The sequence below is a fragment of the Rattus norvegicus genome, chromosome 3 (assembly GCF_021556685.1).
Source record: "Rattus norvegicus strain SHRSP/BbbUtx chromosome 3, alternate assembly SHRSP_T2T, whole genome shotgun sequence".
In the NCBI taxonomy this organism is placed as follows: domain Eukaryota; kingdom Metazoa; phylum Chordata; class Mammalia; order Rodentia; family Muridae; genus Rattus; species Rattus norvegicus.
Window position 1 is genome coordinate 76,135,707 of NC_141536.1, and position 13,769 is coordinate 76,149,475.

General features: G+C 44.1%; 1 pseudogene; it reads left to right on the forward strand.

The window, feature by feature from the left end:
* Positions 1-211: 211 nt before the first annotated feature.
* Positions 212-1,283, forward strand: LOC147995563 (acyl-CoA-binding protein pseudogene; annotated as a pseudogene).
* Positions 1,284-13,769: the final 12,486 nt, after the last annotated feature.

Here is a 13,769-nt window from a genome sequence, read left to right on the forward strand (position 1 = left end):
GGGTCTCCTGTCCGGAGCTCACCCAGGGCCCTAACCTTGGATCTTGTGTCCCACATCCATGTACTAGATTTTGCGGAGCTTAGATTTTTGAGGACCCGCTTGCAATTTAAATAAGACCTGGAGAGTTCTATACAGTTTAAAGCCGTTGGCCTTACGCTGGGCAGTCTCTTAGCTAGCTCCTTTAACTTTTTCTCCATCCTGTCTCCCCGATATGGTTCTCATTACCCGATACAGCTCTGTTCTCTCTGTTCTGCTCTTTCCGGTCTCACTCCGTATCCCTGCATTTAAGTCCCGCTTCCTGCCCCAGATTCGGCCATCAGCTCTTCACCAGACAACCATATTCAGTCTGAACCGGTCAGCAGCAAGACACCCTCTCCATGTCTTAGGGTTGCCTTAGGCAGCAAGGATTGCCTGCCCTTCCTTTGGGCAGGTGAAGAAAGACAGGCATTTATTTATATAGAGTAAACTGGCCACGGAAATGACAATACCAAAATCCTGCCAACACTGGGCTTCTCTGCCAGTACAGAATTAACAATTGAAAATACAGGGACCTATCTTCGAACAATGTAAAGGAAGGTCACCCCAACAAGTTCTCATTAGCATGAAAGAAAGAAAAATGAAGGAGGAAAGGACAGGAATTGTTGAGTCTGGCGGGATGGCACATAACTGTAATTCAAGCCCTCTACCTCAAAAACTAACAAACAAATATAAAACAATAAAAATTTAAGCCAGGCTGTTAGAGGTTGGTCCCGTGTTGCTACATATTCAAATGCTAAATCTACCCCTCCACCCCCAAGTTCTAATTGTCCCCAGACAGTGAATTCCAAGGCATACCAGTCTTTGTTGTATAAACCTTGCTCCCAAATTTAAAGCCATTGGTTAAATAAAAATGGCTACGACCAGTTGCTGGGAAGAATAGAGGTTCTCAGTTACTGGGCTAGGGAGTCACAGGAGTACCAAGAAAGGGAAGGAGAGAACTTGATTGCTGCCTCTTCTGAGCTTGCTCCGGAGCTTGCCAATGTGTCTCAGGATGAATCTGATGAAGCTGCTGAGGAGGTAAAGCATCTCAAGACTCAGCCAACTGATGAAGAGATGCCATTCATCGACAGTCACTTCATCAAGCTACTGTGGGCGATGTAAATACAGATCAACCGGGACTGTTGGACCTCTAGGGCAAAGCCAAGTGGGACACATGGAAGGAGCTGAAAGGGACTTCCAAGGAAAGTGCCATGAAGACCTATGTGGAAAAGGTAGAAAAGCTAAAGAAGAAATATAGAATATAAATGACCAGATCTGGTGGCCAGCCACATGCGTGACATAATGCCTGTGAAGGCATAATGCCTTGGCTTTTTCCTAATGTAGATGATAAGGCTCTGATACATTAGGGCCAGAGTTGATCACCGCTCCTCCTCCAGTGGAGTTTTTACCTGAAGTCAATTAAAAGTGCATTTGTTACGAGAGAGAGAGAGAGAGAGAGAGAGAGAGAGAGAGAGAGAGAGAGAGAGAGGAGAAGAGAAAGAAAGAAAGAAAGAAAGAAGAAGAAGAAGAAGAAGAAGAAGAAGAAGAAGAAGAAGAAGAAGAAGAAGAAGAAGGGGAAAGAGGAAGAGGAAAGAGGAAGAGGAAGAGGAGGATGTGAAGAGGAGGAGGGAGAACAGGAGGTCTCCATTAGACACACTGAACCAGGGGCACGAAGCTGAGTGAAATGCCTCCTGAGGACAGACTGATGGGGCAGGAATAGCCGGAGCAACACTCAAACATCAGATATTTGGGGAGTGCAGCTGGGAAGTAGACAGTCTAAAGTACAGAAAAATAGACAGGGGTAACTGCCCCCCCCCCATATTTGTGCTAAGCTGGTTAGAGAAATCCATAGGACTCTGCCTCGATTATTGATAAGCTGGTAATTTCTTACTAATAATAGAGCTTATTTAAACCCTTTTACCAGGCATAGCTGAGCAAACTTTTAATTCTAGCACTTAGGAGGCAAAGGCAGGTCGGTCTTTGTGAGTTCAAGACAAGCCTGCTCTATATAGTAGGTTCTAGGTCAGTTAAGGCTACACAGTTTGATATTGTTTTTATCTTGTTTTTCAGGCAAGGTCTTTCTATGTAGCCCTGGCTATCCTAGAACTCTCTATATAGACCAGGTGGACCTCAAACTCACAGAGATCCACCTGCCTCTGGCTACTAAGTGCTGGTATCAAAGGTGTGCATCACTATGCCCAGTTTGTTCTAGTTATTAATTAATTAAAATAAAAGAAATATCAGAAACAAAGGAATCATTGGGTTGGGCTAGAGATATAGCTCAGTGGTAGATTGTTCTCCTTACAAGATGTAGGCTAGGAGATATGTCTCTAGCAACACACACACACACACACACACACACACACACACACACACACACACACAATTAAGAAAGTTTGAAGACTGAGAACCTAACTGAGCTGGTAGAGAGCTTACCAAACATGTACAAAGTTCTGGTCCTATCCCCAGTATCCAATTTTAAACAACTAAAACCAAATTGGCATAGCGGCACACACCTAGAATCTCAGCACTTAGGAAGTAGAAGTAAGGGATCAAAAATTCAAGGTCGGGCTGGAGATATGGCTCAGTGGTTAAGAGCATGGATTGCTCTTCCAGAGGTCCTGAGTTCAAATCCCAGCAACCACATGGTGGCTCACAACCATCTGTAATGAGTTCTGATGCCCTCTTCTGGTGTGTCTGAAGACAGCTACAGTGTACTTATATATAAATAAATAAATCTTTAAAAAAAAATTCAAGGTCATCCTTGGCTCCACAGTAAGTCAGAGACCAGCCTGAACTACTTGAGACAGTATTAAAACCAAAGAGTCAATATGAATTTTATTAATTCAATTTTTTTTTTGGTTCTTTTTTTCGGAGCTGGGGACCGAACTCAGGGCCTTGAGCTTCCTAGGCAAGTGCTCTACCACTGAGCTAAATCCCCAACCCCTCAATTTTTAAGTATATTTATTTTATGTATCACTCTCTTCAGACACACCAGAAGAAGGTATCAGATCCCATTACAGATGGTTGTGAGCCACCTCATGATTGCTGAGAACTGAACTCAGGACCTCTGGAAGAGCAGTCAGTGCCCTTAACCTCTGAGCCATCTCTCTAGTCCTATTAATCCAATTTTTAAAAAATGATATTACTATCTATTTGTTGGAATTGATCAGGGAATAGTAAAAACCAAACAGTGCCCCTGAGACAGTGTTCACTGCTGGGCATCCATGGGCTAGGCACAAACTATGATGGTGTTGTGAACATGTTTGGCAAAACCAATTAAGAGACCCCAGCAGTGTGGGAGCTCCTTCTGTCTGTGCTAGAAACACAGATCATGCTGAGAGGCAGTTGTTACTGCTTTTCCTCCAGTTCTTAGTGCTAGAATCCAAAGATAGCCTCTGTGCCCCAGGCCTACAGGTAACAAGGCCTTTGCCTCTCTTCAGGTTCCTGAGAAGAGAAGAATAGAAAAGACTACGAGTCAGACAGGAACTGGACATAGATCTCTCCTGAGAGACACAGCCAGAATATGGCAAATACATAAGCGAATGCCAGCAGCAAACCACTGAATTGAGAACGGGACTCCTGTTTAAGGAATCAGAGAAAGGACTGAAAGAGCTTGAAGGGGCTTGAGACCCCATATGAACAACAATGCCAACCAACCAGAGCTTCCAGGGACTAAGCCACTACCCAAAGACTATACATGGACTGACCCTGGGCTCCAACCTCATAGGTAGCAATGAATAGCCTAGTAAGAGCACCAGTGGGGCTGGAGAGATGGCTCAGTGGTTAAGAGCACTGACTGCTCTTCCAGAGGTTCAAGTCCCAGCAACCACATGGTGGCTCACAACCATCTGTAATGGGCTGCTCTCTTCTGAAGTGCCTGAAGAGAGCTACAGTGTACTAATATATAAATAAAATAAATAAATCTTTAAAAGAGCACCAGTGGAAGCGGAAGCCCTTGGCCTTGCCAAGGCTGAACCCCCAGTGAACGTGATTGTTGGGGGGGAGGGTGGTAATGGGGGGAGGATGGAGAGGGGAACACCCAGATAAAAGAGGAGGGGGAGGAGTTAAGGGGATGTTGGTCTGGAAACCGGGAAAGGGAATAACAATTGAAATGTAAATAAGAAATACCCAAGTTAATAAAGATGGAGGAAAAAAAAGAAAGTTGCGCATGACATCTTGATTTACCAAACTGGAATGAAATGCTTTGAATAACAATGGCTCCTACAGGCTCATATATGAATACTTAGTTAGGAGTCAATGGAACTGTTTGAAAGGATTACAAGGATAAGGAGGTGTGGCTTTGATGGAGTGGGTGTGGACTTGTTGGAAGAAGTATGTCACTGGGGGTGGCTTTGAAGTTTCAAAAGCCCAGCTCTCTCTCTCTCTCTCTCTCTCTCTCTCTCTCTCTCTCTCTCCCTCTCCTTCTCTCTCTCCCTCTCCTTCTCTCTCTCTCCCTCTCCCTCTCTCTCTCCCTCTCCTTCTCTCTCTCTCCCTCTCTCTCTCCTTCTCCCCCCTCTCTCTCCCTCTCCTTCTCTCTCTCTCTTTCTCTCTCCCTCTCCCTCTCCTTCTCTCTCTCTCCCCCTCTCCTTCTCTCTGTCTCCCTCTCTCTCCCTCTCCTTCTCTCTCTCCCCCTCTCCTTCTCTCTCTCCCTCTCTCTCTCCTTCTCTCTCTCCCTCTCTCTCCTCTCTCTCTTCCCCCCCCTCTCTCTGCTGCACATCAAGCTCTTGGCTGGTGCTCCAGTGCCTGTCTGCATGCCACCATGCTCCTTGCCATGATGATAATGAACTAAACCTTTGAAATTATAAGAAGAAGCCCCCAATTAAATATTTTCCTTTTATAGGTTGCCTCGGTCGTGGTGTCTCATCACAGCAATAGAACAGTGACTAAGACAAGTAGTAACCTGCTATTTAGAGGAAAAAGGGAGAAAATACAGCCCATCTGAGAAATTTGAAAATAAATTTATTTTGCTTTTTGATTGTTTGAGACAGAATCTCACTATCTAATCCTGGCTGGTCTAGAACTCACTATTCAGCCCAGGTTGACCCCAAACTTCCTGTGATCCTCCTGTTTATACTCCACACATGTTCAAGATTATAGACACGTGCCACTATGCCTGAATCTGGAAATAAACTTTCCTCAGCACATGAGTCTGTCGTGATACCTTCTGACCACAACACCATGTAAAAGGTGTTCTCCACAAGCAGGCTGCAATGTTCCTTAGAGAACTAATAGAAAAGGAAGAATGAAAATAGACATGCTGACACATGCCTGGAATCTGAGCATGGGGAGGTAGAGGCAAGAGAATCAGAAGGTCAGGGTCATCCTTAGCTATATAGCAAGGGCAAGTTCAAGGTCAGCCTGGAACACTTGGCAGTCGGTGAAAACAAAAGTAGGCAATGTAAGTGCAGCAAAGACAGTCTTCCTTTCGTTCCGAAGAATGGCCTCATTGCTGTTATTATCATCTTTTTCTTCTTCTTCATCATTACCACCACCACCACCACCACCACCACCACCATCATCATCCAAACTGAATTTAATTTGATGGCAAAGAATTCAAGGACCCTGCCCAGCATGACTTGATGTAGACATGGCAACAAGTTGAGCTCCCAGCAACCTCGCCTTTCCGCTAGACCCAGATTTCTCAACAGCCACACTGTTTATATTTCAGGAGTCGCTAAATGTCTCCTGGGGAACAAAATTGCCCCTTGTTAGAACGCACTGGTCTCAGTCAGTCATTGGCACAGGCAGTGGCAGGTGAACCACTTCTATCCAGTGACTCATGCGGAGTTGTCTCTGGGGAAACATTGGAGAAGGTTTTTCTTTTTTCCTTCAGAAAAAGAGTAATTTTTTTTTTCTTTAAAGACTCCTCTTGAGGTGAGAATGTGGCTTGGTTAGTGGGATGCCTGCCCAGCATGCACAAAACTCTGGTTCAGTCTGCATAAACCAGGTAGGATAGTAGAAGCCTGTAATCCCAGCCCTTAAAAGGTAGAATCAGGAAGATGCTAAGTCCAAGGTCATCCTAGGCTATATGGGTACATATAGACTTAAGGCTAGCCTAGGCTGTATGAGTCTCTCTCTCAAAAATATTCTCTCCCCTGCATGCCATTGCTACAGGTAATTTCTGCATTTTTCTTACTGCCAACCTAAGGATGAAGTGCAGAGAGATATAAGGAATACTGTATATATATATATGTATATATATACATATATATTTCTATAATATACATGTACATTATAAAAGCCATGTTTCTCTAGTGCAGTGCAAAGGGTGCAGTGAGCATGGAAGTAACAGGAGACTTCTACTGAATCCAGGCCTCTGAGAGACTCATCTAACTCAGAAGGAAGCCAGCATACAGGTCCTCCTGTCTCATAAAACAAATCTGCTTTATTATGTAGCTCACTTGAATGAAGATTTTGTTATTCGAAACAGAAATTACAAGGCTACAGAGTGTTCTGAAACCCAAGGAATGGAGACTAATGGGAGTGGTGTTAAACCTATTCCTGTGTGGCCAAGGAAGGGAAAGGCTGGAGAGCAGACCTGAAGATGTCCTAGGTGGCAGGGAAGAAGCAAGGACAGCTGTTCAGAGTAACCTCATCCCAGCCCAGGAACAGTCTTCTGAAGCCTCCTCATGGTACCCTTGAGCCACTTGCCTCCCTAGCTTCTCAAGTGGAGGAACTGAGACTTAAAGAGAGCCATGGACCCAAGGCCACAGAGCAAACCAGTCTAGGTTTCTGATGGCTAACCATATGACCTTTTCATTTTTACTGCCCTATCTCTTTTTCTCTCTTTCTTTCCTTCTTCCTTCCTTTCTTTACTATAAAAGGGCATTTTCCCTGCATGCATGTCTATGCACCATGTGTATGCCTGATGCCCAAGGAGGCCACAAGAGGGCATCAGATCATCTGGAATTGGAATTATAGATAGTTGTGATCCAACATGTGAGTACTGGGAACCAAATCCAAGTCCTCTGCAGTAATATGTGCTGTTAATCACTGTCTTAGTTACTTTTTTATTCTTGAAAAAACACCATGACCAAGGAAACTCATAAAAAGAAAATTTTAATTTAGGGCTTATGGTTGCAGAGTGTTAAAGAATCCATGATCATCCTCGCAGCAGGCAGCAGGCAGACAGCAGGTAGGCAGGCAGGTAGCAGGCAGGCAGCAGGCAGGCAGGCAGGTAGGCAAGCAGGAAGGCAGCAGGCAGCAGGCAGCAGGTAAGCAGGCAGGCAGGCAGCAGGCAGGCAGCAGGCAGGAAGGAAGGCAGCAGGCTGACAGTCAATAACTGAGATCCTACATCCTTATCTGCAAGTAGGAGACAGGGAGACCTAAGCAGGAATCCATGGGCGTTTGAAACTTCAAAGCCAGCCCATAGGGAAACATCTCCTCTAACAAGACCTCGTATTCTCTAACAGTTCCACCAACATGGGACAGAACTTTCAAATATATGGAGGTGGGGGGCATTCTCATTCGAACCACGACGACTGCTAAGCCATCTCTCCGGCCCCTACATATAATTTTAAGAAATAATCTTAGAGATAGGAATGGTGACACGTATGTTTAATCCCAGCACTTGGAAGACCAAGGCACGTAGATCTCTGTGAGTTTGATGACAGTCTGGTCTACAAAAGGAGTCTAGGTGAGCTAGGACAACATGGTGAGACCCTGTCTCAAACAAGCAAGCATGCAAGCAAACAAACCCACAAATCTTAGAGAAAACGAATAATGGATTCTGAAGGCGCTGCTGTCTTGAAGTGACTCCTGCAGCTGCATGGTAGTCTTTGCCTGCCCTTGAGGAGTACCTCCAGGGCATACTGTTATGGAGGTTACAATAGCCCCAGAGGTAGTGTTGGCCTCTGTATTAGTTACTTGTTTTTTACTGTGATAAACACCATAACCCAAGTGACTTAGGGAACAAAGAGTTTATTTTGGCTTACAGTTTCAGGTGAGTCCATATTGGAGGTGGAGGAATGTTGGCAAGAGCAGGAATCTGAGAGATCACATTTTCAACTTCAAACATGAAACAGGGAAGCAAATTGGAAGTGGGGTGGGGTTATAAACTCTCAAGCTACCCCAAATGATGTACTTCCTCCAGCAGGCTTCTCCCCAGTCTACCAACCAGGGATCAAGTGTTCAAATACATGAACCAATGGGGGACATTTTTGATCCACTAAAGCCCCCTGACCCAGAATTGGGGGCGTTGCTGAGAGTGGAAGCAGAAGAGACTCCGTCATCACTAGAAGCCTCCGGTGACTGGGTGTGATCCGTGGAAGAGGCCTCCACAGATTTGATGGTTGGATTTGGCTGCCATTTCAGCCTTGGTACTGGGATGGGAGATTTATCTCTTTCTGCTTCTTGCTAGCACTTATCCACCCACACCTAGAGACTACAGTGCTATGGGTAAGAGGAGCAAAGCCTCCGGTGAGATCAGAACACTGTGAGATCAGAACGTCTGTGGTGTTTAGGCTCCCTTTCCTTGGCAGCACCTTTGAAGCCGGGAAATGCACACTCTCGTGCCTTTCTTTTTTAGATTTCTATTTAAGTGTATGAGTATTTTACCTGCATGCATGTGTACATCTGAGGTGGTCAGAAGAGCACGTTAGAGTTGGAATTACAGATGGTTTTGAGCCTCCTTCGAGCACTGGGAACCTAAACTGGGTCCTCTGCAAGAGCAACAAGTATCCTTACCTTCTGAACCATCTCTCCTGCCTGATTTCTTTTTTTTTTTTTCTTTTCTTTTTTTCAGAACCCAGGGCCTTGCACTTGCTAGGCAAGCACTCTACCACTGAGCTAAATCCCCAACCCCGCCTGATTTCTTAAAAACATTTCTCCAGGGGTATAATTTATAACAAAGTCAAAGAATTTTTCTGAGTGAACAGTTGTAAGATCAAGGACCACACACTCTTGCTGTGCTACACTGCCCAACAGCACTAGCTGCATGGGTTCGCTCCCTTTTCTCTGGTGTCATGTTTCTTGTACTCCATGCCAGCCTTCAGCTCCATATGTAGCCTCAGGTGACCTTGAACTGATCCTTCTGACTTCACCTCCAGAGGCCTGTACCACTGTTTGCCTGCATTTGTTTTCTCTTGTAACAAATTATTATTTAAAAAAAATTGAGTCCTCCACTCCCTGTTACCACGTTACAATCTGGGTGTGTAAGACCACAAGTAGTAGTTGCATGGTCTTTCTAAAGTAGATTTACGCTATTTATTTGTTAGTTGGTGGGTTGGTTGATTGATTTTTCTGGAACTTGAGATTTTTAAAAGCAAAGGTCTGGTGAAATGGCTAAATATGTTAAGGCACTTGCTACCAAGCCTGATAGCCTAAATTCAATCCCCAAACCCACGTGGTGAAAGGAGAGAGCCCGGTGCTGAAGCAGGAGGATCGCAAGTTCAAGAGAAGCCTGGGCTATGCAGTGAGACCCTGTCTCACAGAAAGGAGGAAGTAATGAGTTATGGTGTCTTAGTCACTGTTCTATTGCTGTGAAGAGACACCATGACCAAGGCAACCCTTAAAAGGAAACCATTTAATTGGGGACTTGCTTACAGGTGAGGAGGGTTAGTCCATTGTCATCATGGTGGGGACTATAATGCCCTGAAGCAGTAGCTTCAGCTATAACCTGACCTACAGACAGCAGACAAACAGAAGGCCTGGCACAGACTTTTTAAATCTCAAAGCCCACCCACAGTGACACATTTCCTCCAATAAAGCCACACCTTCTAACTAATCCTTCTCAAATAGTGCCACTTCCTGATAACTAACCATTCAAATATATGAGTCTATGGGGGTGACTCTTATTCAAACCACTACATAAAAGAAGGAAAGAGAGAGGGAAGAGAGGGGAATAAGATCTTATTAATTGTGTATGTGTGTTCTTGGGCATGCCATTGTACTAGTGTGGAAGTCAGAAGATAGTCTCCATTGTGAGTTCTGGAGGTTTAAATCAGGTCACCAGGCTTGCATGGTAAATGATTGTACCTGCTGAGTCATCTTTTTGCCCAGAAAATATTATTTTTCCATGCTTGATGATCATATGTCTTTAGATTTAAACAAAAAACAAAAAACAAAAAAAAAAAAAAACAAGGTTTCTCTGTGTAGCCCTGGCTGTCCTGGATGCAATCTGCCAAATAAGCTGGCCTCAAACTCACAGATACCCACCTGCCTCTGCCTCTCGAGTGCTGGGATTAAAGGCTTCTGCCACTGTTCGGGGACATATGCCTTTATTTTTATATTAGCAGTCCAGTGTCACTTTGGGGCAAATGTGGTATTCTGAATCAGACAGTATGGACGGGCTTTGCAGTAGGACGTGCATTTCATTCCAACTTTGAGAAAGAACACATGACCCATGCCCAAACTGACTTGCAGAGTCCACCCGGATCACAGGATCACTGGATCACAGTAGCTCTGAACAATGTGTACGATTCAGTTGAAACCCCAAAGACGTGTGTTAGAACTTCTAGGCTGAGAATGACTCTTTTGGTCCTAGAATTGTGATGCTGTAAGGTAGGAGGTAAAACAGAACCTTGCGGTGACACCCTATCTGAGAATGAAGCCCACAGGTACAGTCATCAACTAATCAACTTGTGAGACCCTGGATGCAGCCTGTGGCCAGACTATTATAGATCAATATATTTTCTTCCTCCCAACCAATTTAAATGGTTGCACTGAGAAAGTCCCAATTAAGTCAATATATAATAAAAGTCACAGGCTTGGTGGGGGCAAGTAACAGAGTGTTTTAGGGAAGAAAGAAAGACTAAGAGAATTTAAAAAGAACACAAAGACAGAGCTCTGTGAGGTACTTTGGCCTTTTCTAGTTAACAGGAGCACTCAGAGCAGAGCCAGCAGCATGGACGTGAAGTGGATACTCATTCATTTCTCAGTAAGTTCTCTGGGCTTCCACTGGAATCACTCTGCCAACAAATATGTTTTTGAGTACCTGGCGCTGTTAGACAATGAGAATGCTTTCAAACCCCAGAAAATATCCGCACTGGTCACATGTGGTGGTGAGATGGGAAGATTTTTGTATTTTCTTTTTTTTTCTTTTTTCTTTTTCTTTTTTTTCGGAGCTCAGGACCGAACCCAGGGCCTTGCGCTTGCTAGGCAAGTGCTCTACCACTGAGCTAAATCCCCAACCCCGATTTTTGTATTTTCAAGGTTGCCTGGTCTATCTAGCAAGTTTAGACCAGTCATAGCTACATAGTGACACCATGGAAAGAAAGAAAAGAAGGAAAAAAAGAAAGAAAGAAAGAAAGAAAGAAAGAAAGAAAGAAAGAAAGAAAGAAAGAAAGAAAGAAAGGGGGTTGGGGATTTAGCTCAGCGGTAGAGCACTTGCCTAGCAAGCGCAAGGCCCTGGGTTCGGTCCCCAGCTCCGAAAAAAAGAAAAGGGAAAAAAAAAAAGAAAGAAAGAAAGAAAGAAAGAAAGAGAATAGAGGAGAAGGATAGAGGGAAGGAGGGAGAGAGAGAAGCACACAAGGCACTAGTCAACAAAACAAGAAAAACTGTACTCTTGTACCTTGTCATCTTATTCTTATGGATAAAAAGAAACAATTTTAAAGTAATGCAGCAAATTGAAAGAGATATAAAGAAGAAAGGGACTGCCAGGCCATTGCTAAAATTTATCAGAGTGAATTTAGCAGATTTTTTTTTCTTTTCTTTTTTTCGGAGCTGGGGACCGAACCCAGGGCCTCTGAGCTAAATCCCCAACCCAGATTTTTTTTTTTTTTATCACGGCTCCAGCACCAAGAAGCTAAATGACTTAACCCAGATCACCTAGGAAGTGGTAAAATCAGAACTGAAAAATGAAACTTTGACCTCTTTTAGGCGAGACTGTCCCAGCCCAGGCGTGTTTTAGCTGGTAAACACCTCACTTTTCTTGGGCTCTGTTTACTGCCTCTGGGGAGTTTTGACATTACTTACCATACCCTCTTTGCCCAAACCTTGCCTGCGCAAGTGTGCTGTTCTCATTCTCTCCCTCTTCCCACACCCCTTTGACTTGTCTTCTCCTCTTAGCTTGAACATAAGTTACTAAATAACCCATCTTAGGGTCCCCACACAGAACTCTTATCAGGGATGGCTGCTCATATCTTATCTTGATGAATGGCCCATTGGAATTGTGCTATTCTCTAACTCATAATTCTGACATCAGGTCCCTTCCTGTCTGCAGTCTTCCCAAAACTTCATGAGTAGCTTTTGCCACGAACCATTAAACGTGTTGTGTAACATCCTCAGTTGTCCAAACCCTTCAGCCCTGTGATAGTCGGAGCCTCTCATTGCTCATACGCAAATACGATAGATTTTTTTTTTTACTTTTACCACTAACATACAAATACCCTTCCTAATGACCTTGCTGTTTCTAATTGATGTTGAGAACTATCTGTGTTAAATTAAGAGCAACTTGTAATTTATTAGAATAAAAAGCTACCATTTTTACTATTACATTTTGATGTGTATGCCAGCTTAGGTCCTTATTACTTTCAGAGATGATGGTTTGAAGCTGATATTACTATATTCATTTGCTTAAAAGTTTTGAAGAGTTGGGGTGACCTGCATAAGGTCACACAGTAACTGGCAGAGGTAGACTTTGGATCAGGTCCATTGGACTTCAAAGCCCATGTGCCCGACCTACAAACTGCCTCCTGATATCAGCTAGTACTGGGCTGACTAGATGGCCATATTAGGATTAATACAGAAGTATTTCAACCAAATTTTCAAAAACTCCATATGTAGTTTCACTTAATGTTCATAATAACACCCTGATGGCATTAGCTTTGTTGTCCATATATTAAGGATACAAACACTAAAAAATTTAAAAAGGAAAGTGACACATGAATGCAAAAGAAAAGCCAGATTCCAAACTCAGTTCTTTTCTTAGTTCCTTGTTCTTTCTCTGCATTACATGCTGCCTGCACTCAATGTTTGTCTGGTACAGAACAAGAGGACCAGAGTTGGAGCAGTGCCTTTTCTCCATTTTGTCTCTAATGGCCTGTGTAGCCCGATTGGCACTGAAATATGTGTTCGTCTGTGTAATAAATCTTGAGCACTGGTACATGCCAGGCACTAGGGAAAATTGTGTACAAAGGCCATCTCGGTTCCTGAACCCAGAGTTGACACTCTCAACCGGCAAAGACAATTTCCCAGTGACAAGGAAATACCGGATAAAATGAATTTCGAATAGTCAAGAGAAGACAAAAAAAATTTTTTGACAGCATCTCACCATGTGACCCGGTATCCAGTTTGGAAACAGATTAGCATCGAACTCACACATCCACCTGCCTTTGCCTCCCAAATGCTGGATTAAGGGCCTGTGCCACCACATTTGACCCGAGGGGACACATTTTGTTGCTGTTGCTTCTTACTCCTAGTATTGAGGATTGACATCAGGGATGTTGGGAAGTGCTGTACCACTGAGCTAGTGGTAAACGCAAAAGGAGGAATCTACAGAATTCATTCTTAAGTCAGACAGGCTCTGTTGGTCATTAGACAGGACAACTCTAACGGAAACACCCACTGAACTTTATGTCGTCAAAGCCTGAGAGAATAGATATATAACTCAGTTGTTCCAGTTGTTAGTTCTCTGACCTTGCCTTTGCCGTCAGGGTCACCCCACCACCACCACATCATTACCATCCCCCTCCCTACCCCTTCCGGACACTTCCGGCTTGCGCAGGCGCAAGAGAAATCGCCTTTCCCAGTGGCGCGAGGAACCCATACCCATACGCATGCGCGTCCCGCCCATAAGCCCCGCCCAAGGC